The sequence below is a fragment of the Parasteatoda tepidariorum genome, chromosome 1 (assembly GCF_982258835.1).
Source record: "Parasteatoda tepidariorum strain Cologne lab strain chromosome 1, Ptep-v5.0, whole genome shotgun sequence".
Taxonomy (NCBI): domain Eukaryota; kingdom Metazoa; phylum Arthropoda; class Arachnida; order Araneae; family Theridiidae; genus Parasteatoda; species Parasteatoda tepidariorum.
In genome coordinates, this window is record NC_141755.1 from 133184144 (window position 1) to 133199958 (window position 15815).

Below are 15815 nucleotides of genomic sequence, written 5' to 3' on the forward strand. Positions count from 1 at the left end.
AACATCTGAAATTTTCTCAAAGAATTTTACAATTTGTGTGTTTTTTTCCATGTTTAATCTATGTTTTTTTCCATGTTTCCATCTTTAAATATATATTGTAATTATTTATGAAAGTTTTGATTTTTGTGTTAATATTTAAGGGATGTTAACTTGCTCTGCTTTATGGGCAGACTTTTACCAGTGGTAACAAAACTATTTTCATTCATAATTTTTGCTTTGGTAAATTGATTTAAACTTATTTCGACGTTACGGTCTCTATAAATGTTTTTTATTGCAAGATACTTCGGGAATTTTTTTATCTGTTTTTGACAGGAAAGCAGAAAAATGACGTATATTTGTGTGTTTACATTTGGTACGTCTTATTTGGTACGTCAGCCTAAGGTGGGCCATAGCCTTTAGTTGCAGATTCCGCTGGGACAATTAATTTTTGATCTGGAGTACAAGTCTTTTACACCCATCTCTCTAAAATCTGATTCCGCATAATTGGGCGATCATTGTTGTGGTGATTTTCTTATGTCTTTACATGTAATTTTAATTGAAAAAAACTCTTCCCCTCAAATAATTTTTTTTCCTCATATATTTTGAGTTTGGCTTAATCACTCATTGAATAATCACTGATATCTTCGGTTTCAATAGTAAATAAGTATTGTTTTTTTTTTAGGAATTAACAATCCTGGCTGGAACTCGTTCTGTGGTCTGCCGTAATTGTCTAATTCGTACGATGGACACTGCCATTGGCGAGTGATGGAATTTGTAAAGTTGCATTTTCGAAGTGCCCTATAATAGAAGCTCATTTTCAAAACTCACCAGGAGTGAATTTTTTTCCCCTAATGAAGTACTATATTTTTCCACTAGGAGTTATTCAACTAACGGCATCTAGGAGTTATTCAAATAACAAACTACTGTAAGTTATAGTTTTAAATTCTTTATTAGTATAAAATATATTTTGGAACAGTTTACATCCGTAATGCTGTATTTTTCAAATGTTTTGAAGTATTTAAAAAAGTATTTTAAGTGCAATTTAATTGAGAGCGATAAATATAAAAAGAGATAAATTGAATTTAGACCGTCTTTTGCACCTCGGGTAATTTAACTTTATGAAAAGTATAGACCAGAGGTGGCCAACCTGCTGCTCGCGAGCCACATGCGGCTTTTTGAAGGATTAATTGTGGCCCTCGATAAATGTACCCGAGTTCCCTTTAAATTTTTGTGCCATTATATTTTAAAAAAAATATTATCGTTCCGTATGTGTTTCAAAATGTCTTTTGAATTATTGACAACAAATATGAAAGACTAAGTATAGCGTTGTTCAATTCAAGGTGAGTTTTCCATTTCCAATATAATTATGACAGAAAAAGCATCTGGAGAATTAGAATTAATAGAGATGCTAGAAGATCAAACTCTACCATTAAAATATAAGTCGACGTCGATTACTGAATTTTGTAAATTTGTACCAGAATCGCAGTGTCCTGAATTAAAAAAGGCTGATTGTAGAATTGTTTCAATATTCGGAACAACGTACTCGGAACAACGTGAATCATTTTATTCTACTTTAAAATTCGTGAAATCCAAAAACCGATCAGTATTAACTAACCAGCATCTCAAAGAATTACTGAGAAGTGCTGACACCAATTATTCACCAAATTTTAAAGAATTATCAAGAGAAGTAAAATAAATGTGTTTAATTTTTAATATTTAAATTCAATACACATATTTTGTACTTTTACTTATACGTTGTAGATAAATATAATTTATGTAAAAAAATTTTAATACCTTTTTTCATGTCTTTCAAATACGTATTAATTGCGGCTCGTGAAAAATTTCAAATTTTGAAAGATGGCTCGACTATCAAGGAGCTAGGTCACCCCTGGTATAGACGTTCCTCAACGATAGTGGTATTTTTATTCGTCAGACATAGTTTATAACTAGGATTTTTTTTACCCTAAGCACGTGATGTTTGACTTCAGCTCAGTTCACTCATTCAAACTTTTGTGCTATTTTAAATTAGAATTAATGTTTCTTTATTTAAATAGACTCAATATTTATTTCTGATATTGCTATCTGGGTAGTTAGCTGAAATACAAAATGGAAAGAGAAGGAAATATACATATAAAGATGGCAACACAGGACAATAAAAAAACAGCAACTAAAAACAAATAAAAAATTGTGATAGATTTATTACGATCACTGGTCAAACGCCTTTTTTCTTTACTGGATAAACCCCAAAACATTTCAAATCATGGGTTGCAAAAATTGTTTCAATTCATGTTTGTCGTCTCAAATCCTGCCCTATATGTGTGTTTCAGGACGTCACTTTTCCATCATTCATATTTATATTAAAATTACCGTCAAGACAGCGATTGTAAGTTTATATTAAAAGAATAAAAAAATACTTTGAATTATTATTATGTAAATACATTAAAAATGCCTGCTGGTGAAAATGAAAAGAAAAAAGAATTCTAAAAAAGTTATCAAACAGCAGCGGTCGCCATAGCAACGCATGTGCACTGTTTACTCTTAGTCTTTGCCGTTGAACTGTTTACCTTAAAAAAAACTGAAGTGCATGAAAAATATTTCGAATATTTTTTTTAATTTGAAATACTTTTATTTATAATTGGGTATAATATAAAAAAAACACAACTACTTCCACTTAGTAGGAATAACATTTACCATGACGCAATGCTAAATTCTATGTCACTATCCACATAAATGCCACTATCCACATAAATCAATTATTAATCAAAAATCGAATATCAATTACTTTTCTTTATAATGCAATAAAATCTGGCGAGCAGCTATTTAAACGATCAAACACTTCGTTTGTTTATTTGTGCCTTGAAGTTAGGCTCGCAGAAAATGCCGTTCATGGGTTAAATTTAGTAGGAATAACACAACCTGTGACGCAGGCTATAGTATACCCAATTATAAAATTTGAAACATTTTTATTTTTAAAATATTTAAATTGCTTTCTTATTTTTTCTTATTAGAATTGAGAAATTTTTTATTGAAAAAATTGTTTTCATATGTAACTATATTGAGTTAGTTTTGAAACTAAACTTGAAATTAAGGATGTAAAAAACCGGTATGTCCTTTGAGAAATTCTCTCTTATGCTTATGTTCATCAGAAATATTTGTCAATAATTCTATTTAGATATTAGCTGCTTGCATGACTTTAGATGGGAAACTTTCAAAAAATATACGATAAATAGACAGCTATTTAGCTCTAAGCATTATTTACTACGTTTTTAATAAATCGTTTTCGTTCGTTTTCGTTTCGTTTCTCTCTCTGACGAGCTAGAGCACTCAAATTTTAACTGGAACCTCTTTCGGAATGACAGTTTCGATCATTTTTCCGATCGCTAAAAGCAAGGCAGCATTTATCGTCAATCGAGATATCGACATCATTCCGATTAGCTAGAGCACTCAAATTTCAACTAGAGCTTTGTGACAAAATTGACAATTACATGTGTTAAAAAAGTACCTAAAAGGCACAAGCAAATGTTTATCTTAATTTTATTGCTAAATAGAATTTATTAGGAAAGAATCGAATAAATTTCGCCTAGCTAGAGTTCTCAAATTTCAGATGGTGCTCTGACCTTGGCTACAGCAAGTAACTATCGTTTTTTAAAATCTCTAAGTTAAAATTTATCTCCATTTTAGTTCCCAATCGAAATTTCAAATACTTCGATTGGGATCGATATTGTCATAGACAATAATAAAAAGTAAGGAATATAATTGAGAAAGTATCTAATATTTTTAAAGTTGATTAAAAGGAGAAATTAATTCCATTTGTAATACTGTTAATAGTCTTTCAGAATATTTAGCCTTGCATTTTCCGTTTTAATTAAGACAAAGATAGAATTTTTTCTTCTATCGCTCTACTTCGACTTAGAAAACATAATTTTTAAAATTTTAAATATCTTCACGTTAAACTCTCTTTTTATGTGCCCAAGTATAGTATATTTGATGAAAATTGAAAAGCTCAAATTTGTGGAAAATACATTTTTTCTCTCTCCTATCTGCTTAATCGATGTTGCTTCTTGTTTGACGAGTGGAAAATAGTCTTTTGATAATGCATTATTTTGAGAAAAAGTACAAATAAATCACGACATCTTATTCATTTAAGCGATATAAAGGTTTCATGATGAAAAAAGAATTTGGCGGTGAAGTTCAATTTGGCGATTAAGTTACTAAATACGACGGTGTTTTTATTTTATTGAGTGGTAACCCGTTCAAATGCAAGTTTGTTAGTGTAATATTGTCGATCATTTGTAGTCTTGTCATAGAATTTTCTTTTATCTATTTTAAACTATTATTAATCCTGGGTAGCACCTTACAATAATTTTGAGAAGCTTAAATTTCTTTTTGGCGAGATCTGTCTTCTTTTGTGAAAAAATGGCTGACTTGATCAAATAATTTAACTGTCAGGATTTCGTCTGAAAAAATTTTGGTTGAACTAAGAATAGTTTTTCTGTCTGAACAAACTGTTTCGTAAGTTTTATTATCTCTCAAATTTTAGATTTGTTTAATTGTCGTTGTTTAGAAACGTGGTTTCAATATCTTTGCATCATACAGTTCATGGCTAAATTATTAGACACACTATAAGATTCCATGTAAAATCTTAATTATCAAGTGATACTCTGCAGCTTTATTATTTTTTCACGACTGAAACAGGTTCGTGTATCAATTGGCTAACTTTGTACTGCAATACGTTGAAAATAAATACAAATAGGAAGTATGTAAAAAAAATCTCCATAAAAACCCATCACATGTATGTTTAAATATTCAAGCATTGCATATTAAACTCGTGCAAAACATGTCATTATTAAAAAACTACAGTGCGTCTAGTAATTGCGACCAATTATAATAATATACTAATATAATACCTGATATAATAATTATTTTATATTTGTACTAGGAGGCTCCGCCCCCTGCTCGCTAACGCTCGCCAACCCCCGAGAATTGCTACGCAATCCTATGTGGTTCACGACGTGAACCATGGCTCGCTGCGCTCTCTCGCCAATGAACACAATGTTCTAGCACAAAGACATAATATACTATCAAAGACATAGTATTTTATCATCAAAGACATAGTATTGTACTTATGTAGAAGAATTCTACCAATGTTCTTATTGGCTTTTAAAAAAGTATATTAGCTATTTAGATTGTACATGGTGAAAAAATCAAAACATTAGCTAAATAAGAAACATATTAGTAAAATAAATGATCAAATATTGCTTCACTAATATTCTGCATTTTAAAGCGGGAAAATTCAATGCATAAATAAACGCGAAATATAAAAAAAATTCAATGCATTCAATACAAACACTTAAACGTTTTTTAGACGTTTAGGTAGCTCCCAGTAGAAAAATATCAATTCAACAGCGGCCTTTTAAAGCATTCTCACTTCAATTGGGTATAATATAGCCTACGTCACAGGTTGTGTTGTTCCTACTAAATTTAACCCATGAACGACATTTTCTGCGAGCCTAACTTCAAGTCACAAATAAACAAACGAAGTGTTCGATCGTTTAAATAGCTGCTCGCCAGATTTTATTGCATTATAAAGAAAAGTTATTGAAACTAAATACAACTAAATAAACAACAACAACTAAAACAAATAACAACAACTACTAATAACAATAACTAAATAAACAACAACTAAATTCCATTCGTTTAGCATTGCGTCATATGTTGTTCCTACTAAATCGAAGTAGTTGTGTTTTTTTCATATTATACCCAATTAATTAATTCCTAATTGAGTTCAAATTAAATATTGTCATGTTTTTAGTGCATGAATCTGAATTGAACAACCTGATAATGCTCACTCTGGTTATTGTTATCTGGTTGCTCACTACGTGCTCTTGCGCGCCGAATCCAATCAATTAAAAATGAAAACTGTTGCCAGCGCGAGAAAAGAAATATTATCGGTTTTATTGATACATACATACATACATACGTACGCATTAGCATTTTATATAATACTAGCTGACCCGGCAAACGATGTTTTGCCATATGAATTATTTCTAGAGTATGAAAATATATCTTATTTATTGTAAATGTGTGCGTATGTGGTATATGAGTGGAAGAGGCATGGAGCGCTGTGAACGATGACGGAATGTGAAAGTAACAACACACCAAATAATATATACTTTTTAATTTATAGCAACTTTTTCTTATAAATTATATATACAACGAATTCTGAAAATATTAGTCAACAATATTAATCTCTTAGTGCAATGGAGTGTACAATATTTTTTTCCATTTCATCTTTATCTAACACAAATAAACTGGATGGTTTGCCCACTCGAGAGTATGCCACGTATCTATGCGAAAAACATGGTGTGTTCAAATCTAAGACGCAAACAAACATTGTTTGGCCTTATCATTGCGAATGCCAATCTAATGTGGAACTGAATGCGTTTAAATTGAATTGGCACATCTGTGGGGGCATAATAGACATAATAGGGGGCATAATAGGGATTGGCACATAATAGGGATTCGTGGAAGTAATATACTTTCATCCCGGAATTTGTCATTTAAAATAATGACTTCGATGACGTTGTTCATTAATTTTTTAATGACTAATCGCGTGCCGTTGCACAGTCAAGGTGGGTTCAAATTACGAAGCAAAATAACCGGAGATCCAACTTTGACTACTAAATTATGCGGTGATATGCCAGGTAAATCCAATGAGTTTAAAAACTCTGTTGGAAAATTTGCAGCTTCAATGGGATCGCAAACTGCATCAACGGATTTGCATGTCACCAAGTTACCTGGCAATAACTGTTGCATCTACAGATTCAATTCGTTGACGTCCACATTTTTTGCTGCTAAAATCACCCTTTCTGCCAGCCACTCATGATGAATGCATTGCGTGTGTACATCGGGAAATATTAGGCTAATGAGAGCATCTTGTGAATCAATGATTGTGCAGAAATCGTTCGGTAATTTAAGCATCCAGTCTCATCCTTAGTAACCTTTCCATCACCGATATCTAACAATTGTTTTGAGAATGTTTCAGCAGATGGATCTTGAAGCATTTGGACGAGCATATTTACTTTTAGTAGAACTTTTTCAACATTACGCCAAAGTGGAGATGATCTCAAGAAAGCATTGATCTCATCAGCGTACATTAAACGCGGAATGACGTGAAGTGTTTGTCTGAAATCACCTGAAAGGAGTAACAAAGTGCCGCCAAATAATTTGTCATTATTTTTTTATATCTTTCAATGTCCTGTTCAACGCCTCAAGCGATTTTTGTGTTCCATAGTGCAATCATCCCAGATGATAATTTTACTGTGTTTTAATACTGTGGCCATAGAAGAAATATTTTTTATGTTGCACACTGCATCTGGGTTGTTTTGAATATTTAGTGGCAGCTTAAATACTGAATGAGCTGTTCTGCCTCCGTCCAATAAAATTGCCGCAATGCCAGATGATGCAACGGCCAACTCGATGCCATTATTTGATCGTATTTCACCGAGAATTAGCGAAGTAATTAATGTTTTGCCAGTTCCACCTGGTGCATCAGGAAAAAAATCCACACTGTCCTGCTGAAACTGCGAGCATAATGCGGTCATAAATGCTCCTTTGTTTCTCATTCATTAGTGGAACATTGCGAGTAACAATCGCTGCCATTTTTATCGTATTGTATTGAAGTTCACGATTCATGTCAGTGTTTAATAAATCAGATGCACTTCGATTTGGCGAAAGCATACCGAAATGACTGAGTGGCAATTTGGCAATAATAATGCAAAGATCCGCAATAACAATCAGTGCTTCATTGTACATAGCATTACTGAATACTATCGTTAGATCGTTGCAACGTGTGCGATATTGATACCGTATATCATCAGTCATCGAATCTTTGTGATATTCTCATAACGTTTCTATACGGGCCGGGAAACATGTAGCTAATACTATAGCAAATAGTAGACGATTTTGCTTTGCAGTACAGTTCAATGCTGCTTCAGCAAGCATACATTCCCACTGGTTGTCGTCTTCCAGAAAGCCGAGTGCAAAGCATGCATCTTTATACGTTGGATGCTGATTTCCATCGACTTTACATATATCTTGAAATGACAATGAGCCGGTGTAATTAACCAACAACAGTCGAAAATAAAAGCACTCAGTCTGCCTTGGATTGACTGTAAATATTCTCCCCAAGGCGTTTGATTTGAATAAACCGGGACATGCATCAACCGGTGTGCCTTGCTTGTGGGGTGTCCATTTTTTTGAACCCATGTGAAATAGGGTGGTACTTCTGAATAGAGTAATATCCGTGCAAAGACGCCAAAAGCATCCGTACGATTACCCAATTCAAAAAATTTGGCGAGTGTAGTTTTTGGTGGATTTATAGCTCGGTCAATCGCTGTCTCGTTTGTGAAATGTACGCTCGGACCGTTTTTAGGATGGACGGCTAAATGAATAACGATTGGATCCCGTTCATTAATTGGGAAACCAAAGATACGCCAAACAGCTTCATTGGAGCTGATGTACCGGCCTATTTGGTACAGCGTTATTTCGTCGTTGTTATTCACTGGAAGAGCAGTCACATTGGTATTTTCAACTCGAAATACTGCTATATCATTGCCTTTATTCACATACTTGCAAATATATTTGATGCTCTTCTTTTAAGGGCATGCATAAGTATTAGAGTTTAATATGACTTGTCGCAACGTGCGTGACTATTATTTTTGATTTATTATGTTTCTATGTCTAGTTTGGATCCGAATACGATTAAATAAAGATATATTTAAAATATACGTTAAATCTGTCCAAAAAATGAAAAAAAAATTGGATACAAACCATTCTCGAATCCTTCTGAAGGTACACAGAAAATTTCATTTAAATCGGTCCATCCGTTTAGGAGGAGTTCAGTGACATACACTCGAACAGACGAAATATATATATAAAGATAGATAGATAATATATCGACTAATTTATCCAATCGTCAAATTTATATTATATATCGTCAAATTTAAGCAATTGGGTATAATATAAAAAAAAACACAACTACTTCCACTTAGTAGGAATAACATTTACCATTGTGGCGTAACTACCACTACAAATATTAAATACCAAATCAATAGTATATAACACATGTTAACTTGAATCTATCACGAGGTACCTTTTGATAGATGAAGATTGACATAGTCGATAATTAATTCCCCCACATTGGTGACCTACGGACGTGATAAGAAATTGTCAATATTGATGGATGAATCCACATTAAACAGTTGATATGCTTAAAAAAAAAAAATCCGGTGAAGTAAATAAAGTCTCCCGGTTAATAAATAATAATGAGCGAAATGCTAGAAAAAAAATAATAATAGCGAAAAGCTATAAAAAAATGATGGGAAAAAATAGCGAAAAAGCTATAAAAAAAAATAACGAGCGAAATGCTTGGAAGAAAAAAAATAATATATATATAATGAGCAAAAATTGAAGATAAATAAATAAACAGCATTAATCAACTAGTGGTAATTGTTCATCGAATTCTATCACAGATAAAATTCTGGAAGGGGAGTAATGTGGCGTAACTACCACTACAAATATTAAATACCAAATCAATAGTATATAACACATGTTAACTTGAATCTATCACGAGGTACCTTTTAATAGATGAAGATTGACATAGTCGATAATTAAATCTCCCACACCATGACGCAATGCTAAATTCTATGCCACTATCCACATAAATGCCACTATCCACATAAATCAATTATTAATCAAAAATCGAATATCAATTACTTTTCTTTATAATGCAATAAAATCTGGCGAGCAGCTATTTAAACGATCAAACACTTCGTTTGTTTATTTGTGGCTTGAAGTTAGGCTCGCAGAAAATGCCGTTCATGGGTTAAATTTAGTAGGAATAACACAACCTGTGACGTAGGCTATAGTATACCCAATTGATGCACGAACGTAAACAAGTACAAACCGGTTTAAGTCACGTAAAAACAAGCTGTATAGAGTATCACCTGATAATTAAGATTTTTAATAGAATCTTATAGTGTGTCTAATAATTTGACCAGTGACTGTAATGTCGAAACTTATTTTTTTTAAATATTTCCTTATTAAATTACATTCTGCAAGAACTGTTTAAAAATTCGAAATTTAACCAGAGATATAGACGAATATTTTGAATTCCCCCTAAAGTTTTTGATTTCCTTTTTTTACTGAACAATGAAGAAACTTAAGAATAGATTTCAATAATGTAATAATTCGATAATTTAACATATACATTTAAATTTAATTTGAAGCTAAAGATTAAGTTTTTTTAAATCTATTTTAACTAGGATTTAAAATCTTAAGTGTAAGTTATACTTTTTTATAGACAAGTATGCGATTTTGTAAGTCGAAATCTAAAATCTAACAAGGTTGTGTCGAATGAAAGAAAAATACATACTTAACAATTTATTTCTCAAATTTGGGGATTTTTTTATTTAATATGATTCACTTTAAGCAAACATTTCTTTCAAAATATTTTTATCACTATAAATGAAGTAAACATATTGAAGCTTTTTTTTGGTAAAAATTATCTTTGTGTTAATAGGAAAATGTTTCATATGTCAGAAATCTATTTTTTTTTTAATAATTGCACTAACTAGATAAATATTATTTTTAATAAGAAATGCTATTTAGATTTAAGTCTACAAATATCAACTTTTCTGTATCTCTTAAGGTGAATTCAACAATAAAAAAATAATTTAATGTTATGGACAAAATACAAAACAGCATTTTCATAAATTAGTTAAATTTAAAAAATTAATTTTATTATCACATAAAATTCTTTTTTTAGGATGCAATTTTACATTTGTAAATTTTGAAATATTTAAAGTAACCAGATAGTTATATAAAAGCGTTAATGCGAAATCCAAATTTTTTAACATTATTTAAGAAGTTTAATTTTATAATAATAAAAAAAATAATTCAAAAATTTCGAGATAAAGTTGCATTTGTTGATTTTTAATTAATCAACTTTTTTGGAGGGGAAAATCAGATATCAACCCTACAATTCAAAGAGATGAATAAACAATTTTTTTTTCTTCATTTAAAATATTTAGTTGAATATCGACTAATTGCTCCTGGTAAATTTTTTCTTAGTCAATTATAAAACTGAAATCGGAGTTTGCGTTTTGAATGTTTTTTTTTTCTTTCTTGATAAACATGTAGTTTTTCACTACCGTCTGTCTTATAATGTATTTAATTATTTTAAATTTTAGTTATTTGGTTTAATTGTAAATATTTGTGTTAAATGTTTTACATTGTAATAAAACATTTGAAAAGAATTATAAAATTCAATGAACATTTTTTTTTATGAACTGAAGTAATTTTATTCTATTTACAAATAATTAAGTAGATAAAAAATTATAAAAATAAGCTTTGTAAATTGAAATAAAAAAGACTTTTAACTCATTATTAATAGAAACGATACACGGGGAGATTGTCGCAGAACGTTCAAGTTCTTGCATAAAGAATTTTCTTTTGAAAAGTGAAAAAAATTTAGTTTTCTTTCCTACAGAACTTTATACGTAATATTTGAATCATGAATGTAGATAATCACTTTTTAACGCGCTTTATTTAAGTCGATAGTATCGTAAATCGATGTAATGTTTCAATTGCATTTTCGGCAGTTATTGATATTGATTTTTTAAATATCTCGATGTATTTTCAAAGAATAGGGAATATTCGAATCTTGCATTTGAGTATTTACTTTTTAAGGCAATGATTCCATCGAATTTTTCGCAGTTATTGCTACTGATTTTTCAATAAATTTTAAATCCGATATTTTTTTATGTGATAGTATAATTATTTATTATGTATTTGAGTAACCTTTTTTTTGAGGAGTCTAAATCACATGATTTTTCTCGTCGATCTTTTTTTCGACAACGCGCGGATTTCATGATTTTTAATTATTCCCTAATTATGATGATAATTTACAAAATACGAAGAAAGAAATAATTTATGCGTCACCACCCACCCACAACAGAACGCGAGAATATCACCCATAATATCAGAATCACAAACTATTACGTGTCCAGTTAAAAAAAATATTATATATATATATATATATATATTTGTAAACACAGCGCTTTTGTTATTCTAAATTAGTAACATATAAAATGTTTGTTATTATAAAATAAGTTAGTAATAATATGTTATGTATGTTTGTAATAATATGTTTGTTATGAGGCCGGGATAGCCTTGTTGGTAGGTTGCTGGCCCATGTCCAAGAGTTCGTAGGTTCGATCCCCGCCGACCGAAGACTCCCCATGTAATAAATAGTGACTGATGCACGTTAAATCTGTCGAGTCGCAAAGTCCTCCATGTTCCCATAACAAATCAATACCTCTGGGGGTACTGATCCAGGAGTTTCCTTGTCTTCTGGATGGGTTCAAAATTACAAGGCTAGTTGAACATTAGTAAAACCAAAAATTGGGTCGGCTGTTCATCAACGACGGACGGTTATATAACAAAATAAAATATGTTTGTTATTATTAAAAGTATCTTATAGAAAGATATTAGTGCTAGACAGCTTTGTTGCAGAATGCTCAAAAAAAATTCTTCCACAGGGTTTAAATGCTATTTAAAATTTTAATAAATCAAATGAAAGATTAATTATTACGTTTAGCAAATGTCTCTGTCGTAGCAAAGATTTAGTTTGATTATCCAGTCATCTTAATATTTTTAGTAACTTTTTTTTAAAATTAAATTTTTAAAATTTTATTTTTTTTATATATAGGTGCACATAAAATTCGGTAGACAATCTGCGATTTGTATATTTTATTACCGTCATTGAACAGCCGACCCAATTTCGGGTTTACCACTGCCATTGTTCAACTCCGTAAACTTGTAATTTTGAACCTAATCCAGAAGACAAGAGAATTCCTGGATCAAGAAGAGAAATTTGCTTTCATGGAGAACTTTTTTGAAGGAACTAACCCGCATTTACGTTACATGGAGAGGAAAACCTCCTACCATTAGAATTATGGCAATGAAACTCTTAACCATGATCTGTCTAAGTCTACCACTGACGATGTTTTACGTCAGCACTGTAGTCGGTGTGAACTGGGTGTAAAATTCAAATCGACCAGCCATCGCTAGTATGTGAACCCGAGTGACCTCATTGGACGATGTGCGCTCTGAGCTTCCATAGCCCACAATTCTTATATAGTTATACATAAATGCTTTAATGCGAAGCTGGGTATCCTGAATCGACGGGTAATAAATTCAAATTTTATCAGGTACCTGAAAATCGGCGAGTTAACAAAATTTTGGCAGGGTACCCGGAATCGGTTCGGCAGATTTGAATTTCCCCTGAACCCGGACCCAGCAAAAATTTTTGAACCCGGTGCATCTCTAAAAAAATTTATAATCGTTAATATCGATGCAAGTTTGTCATTTTAAACTTGAACATTTTATAGGTAAGTTCATTACTTGGAATGATTTTCAAGTGAAAAATCTCAAACATGGTGGGACTACTTTTCTGATCATGTATGTCCATATCCTCCAAATTTTATTAAAATTAAAGGGCTCAGACCAAAAGTTATCTGATGTGAAATGATTATTTTGAATTTTTTATTCAAACTATCAGTTAAAAATAGCTTCGAAAGTCTTTCTTGAAATACTTCTCAATGGTTTAGTTATTTAAGTTCATGACCTAAAATATTGCTTAATCCTTAGTTTTAAATAAACCAAATGAAAATCCCATTTAAACCATAATAAAATAGTTTGTCTTTTTATTGCATTAATTGATTTTTTGTTATATTTTGTGTTTTGTCTTGCAGACAAGAATGTGAAGAATTGGCTGCCCGCCGCCGTGGATTAAGCACTTACATCGCACTAGAGCTGCACAATGGGATATTCTCGCCTGTGATTGAACCGGAAATCGATGAGTACATTTTTGCATCATTATTTTCGAATTGTTATAATTGGTGTGTGGTGAGGGTTCTTGGGGTGAAATATCAGGAGTTTCGGCAGTTAGGCTATTTTTTTTATCTCTTAAATATTTCGGGTATTTTAATGTAACTTTTTTCAAATTTTCAATTAAAAGTCTAGAGAAATACCAAATTATATACAGGTATTTTCCAACAATACTAGTTTTATATAATGCAATATTATTTATATAAAGCATTTCACATAAAACTTTTCTATTTAAAACAGATAACTGTTGCTCTGATATTGTGTTTTCAAAGTTTGTAACAATTCTTTTTCAAAAAGACATAATTCAGCTAATTTTATTCAATTTTAATTAATGCGCACACAAGAAGCAAATTCAGAATAGGAATCTGCTCCAGACTTTTTTCGTTAAGCCCAACCTCTTATAAATTTTGGACTCAAATTTTTGTCCCGTTTCTTGACTAAACTATGACGACCATATTTCTGGAACATGCACGATTTGCTAACGAATATTTTTTGTTAACTCTCGTTGCTGTTAAATAATTCGGATTATAAACTAGAAATAACCATTCATTGCGGGTAAGTATTTGTTATTTTAATATTTTATAATTGTTAAATTGTGGCTAAAAAAGATATCACTTTTTGATTTTTCGGTGGATAACTTTTAATATCTCAATCGAATTCGGTCAAATAGTGTGTAAAAAAATTTAAAGTAATGAGCAAACCTTTAGATATATTTTTTGAAATTTTGTTATTTCTCATAAAAAAAAGCCCGAAACGAAGTGTTAATGGGAGCTCTTAATATAAGTGATTTTTTTTTTCAAATTATGGTTTGCATACGTACTTTAACAAAAATCAATTGAGAGCTATTGTTTGTGGTTACAGCTTACTTTCTCAACTGTTCAACCATGTTTAGGTCAACCATTCGGATATGTTTCAAGAGATATTTTTCCGCACCTGATATTGGCTAAAAAAAATCCATATCCATCCTCTTGTGTTATAGTATTATGGATAGAAACTGTTGCGTACTAGTTGCCAGAATTCGTGTGCCTCTGTTGCTTTAAATATATTTCGGATATCGCGAGATATGGAATTCTAAATTCATTTATATGAATCATAAGAGAGCTTATTTAGTTCAAGAAGGCCACTATGGAAGAACACTAATGAAGAAATCACGGATCTGTGGTGAACCACCTTCTCACCAGATGGCGATGAATTTTGCTCGCCAGGTGGCAGTACAAAACTTTCCCATCAAGGAAATGACTTTTCTATAAGATGGCAACATCTCTGTGTTAAAACCATAGTTTCAAAAAATGGCAACATATATAATATGAAAAAAGCACAACTACTTCCATTTACTAGGAATAACATTTACCTTTTAGTTTAATTAATAAACTGAGTTTTAAATATTTTTACTAAATTCATAAACTTCGGTAAAACAACAATATAAATTATTTCCAAAGGAACTAGACTAATACAATTCCAACCTGGCGAGTAGCGACTTATAAACAAGACACTTCGTTTGATGCTTTTACTTGTTGTTAGAAATCAGGTTCGCAGAAAATGCTGTTTACTAGTTAAATTTAGTAGGAATAACACGATCTGTGACGTAGGCTATAGTACATTCATTCTGGCTTGCTGACCGATGGACTTACACCTTTTTTGAAATGCTGCTGTTGATAGTTAATTTTTATTGAATTAATTTATTTAATATTTTTAACCTAATCACCACAGATCCATCTCCCGAAAATAGGAAAATCGCTTAGTTTGGGTTAGATGATATCACTTGGCCAATTCCAGCAGTTACTTATCGGTACTGTTTGCGCCAACTACGATTGCAAAGGAACAAAGGAATTTCAAATTTAGACAATTAAAGTGTATATATCTATAAAGGTAGAGGTTTACTC

General features: G+C 31.3%; 1 long non-coding RNA gene across 1 annotated transcript; it reads left to right on the forward strand.

Annotated features, from left to right (window-relative positions):
- Positions 1–661: 661 nt before the first annotated feature.
- On the forward strand, positions 662–14894 carry LOC147816997 (uncharacterized). The gene is made up of 2 exons (XR_015429782.1): positions 662–904; positions 13797–14894. It is a non-coding gene; the product is annotated as an uncharacterized LOC147816997 (long non-coding RNA).
- The last annotated feature ends 921 nt before the right edge of the window (positions 14895–15815 follow it).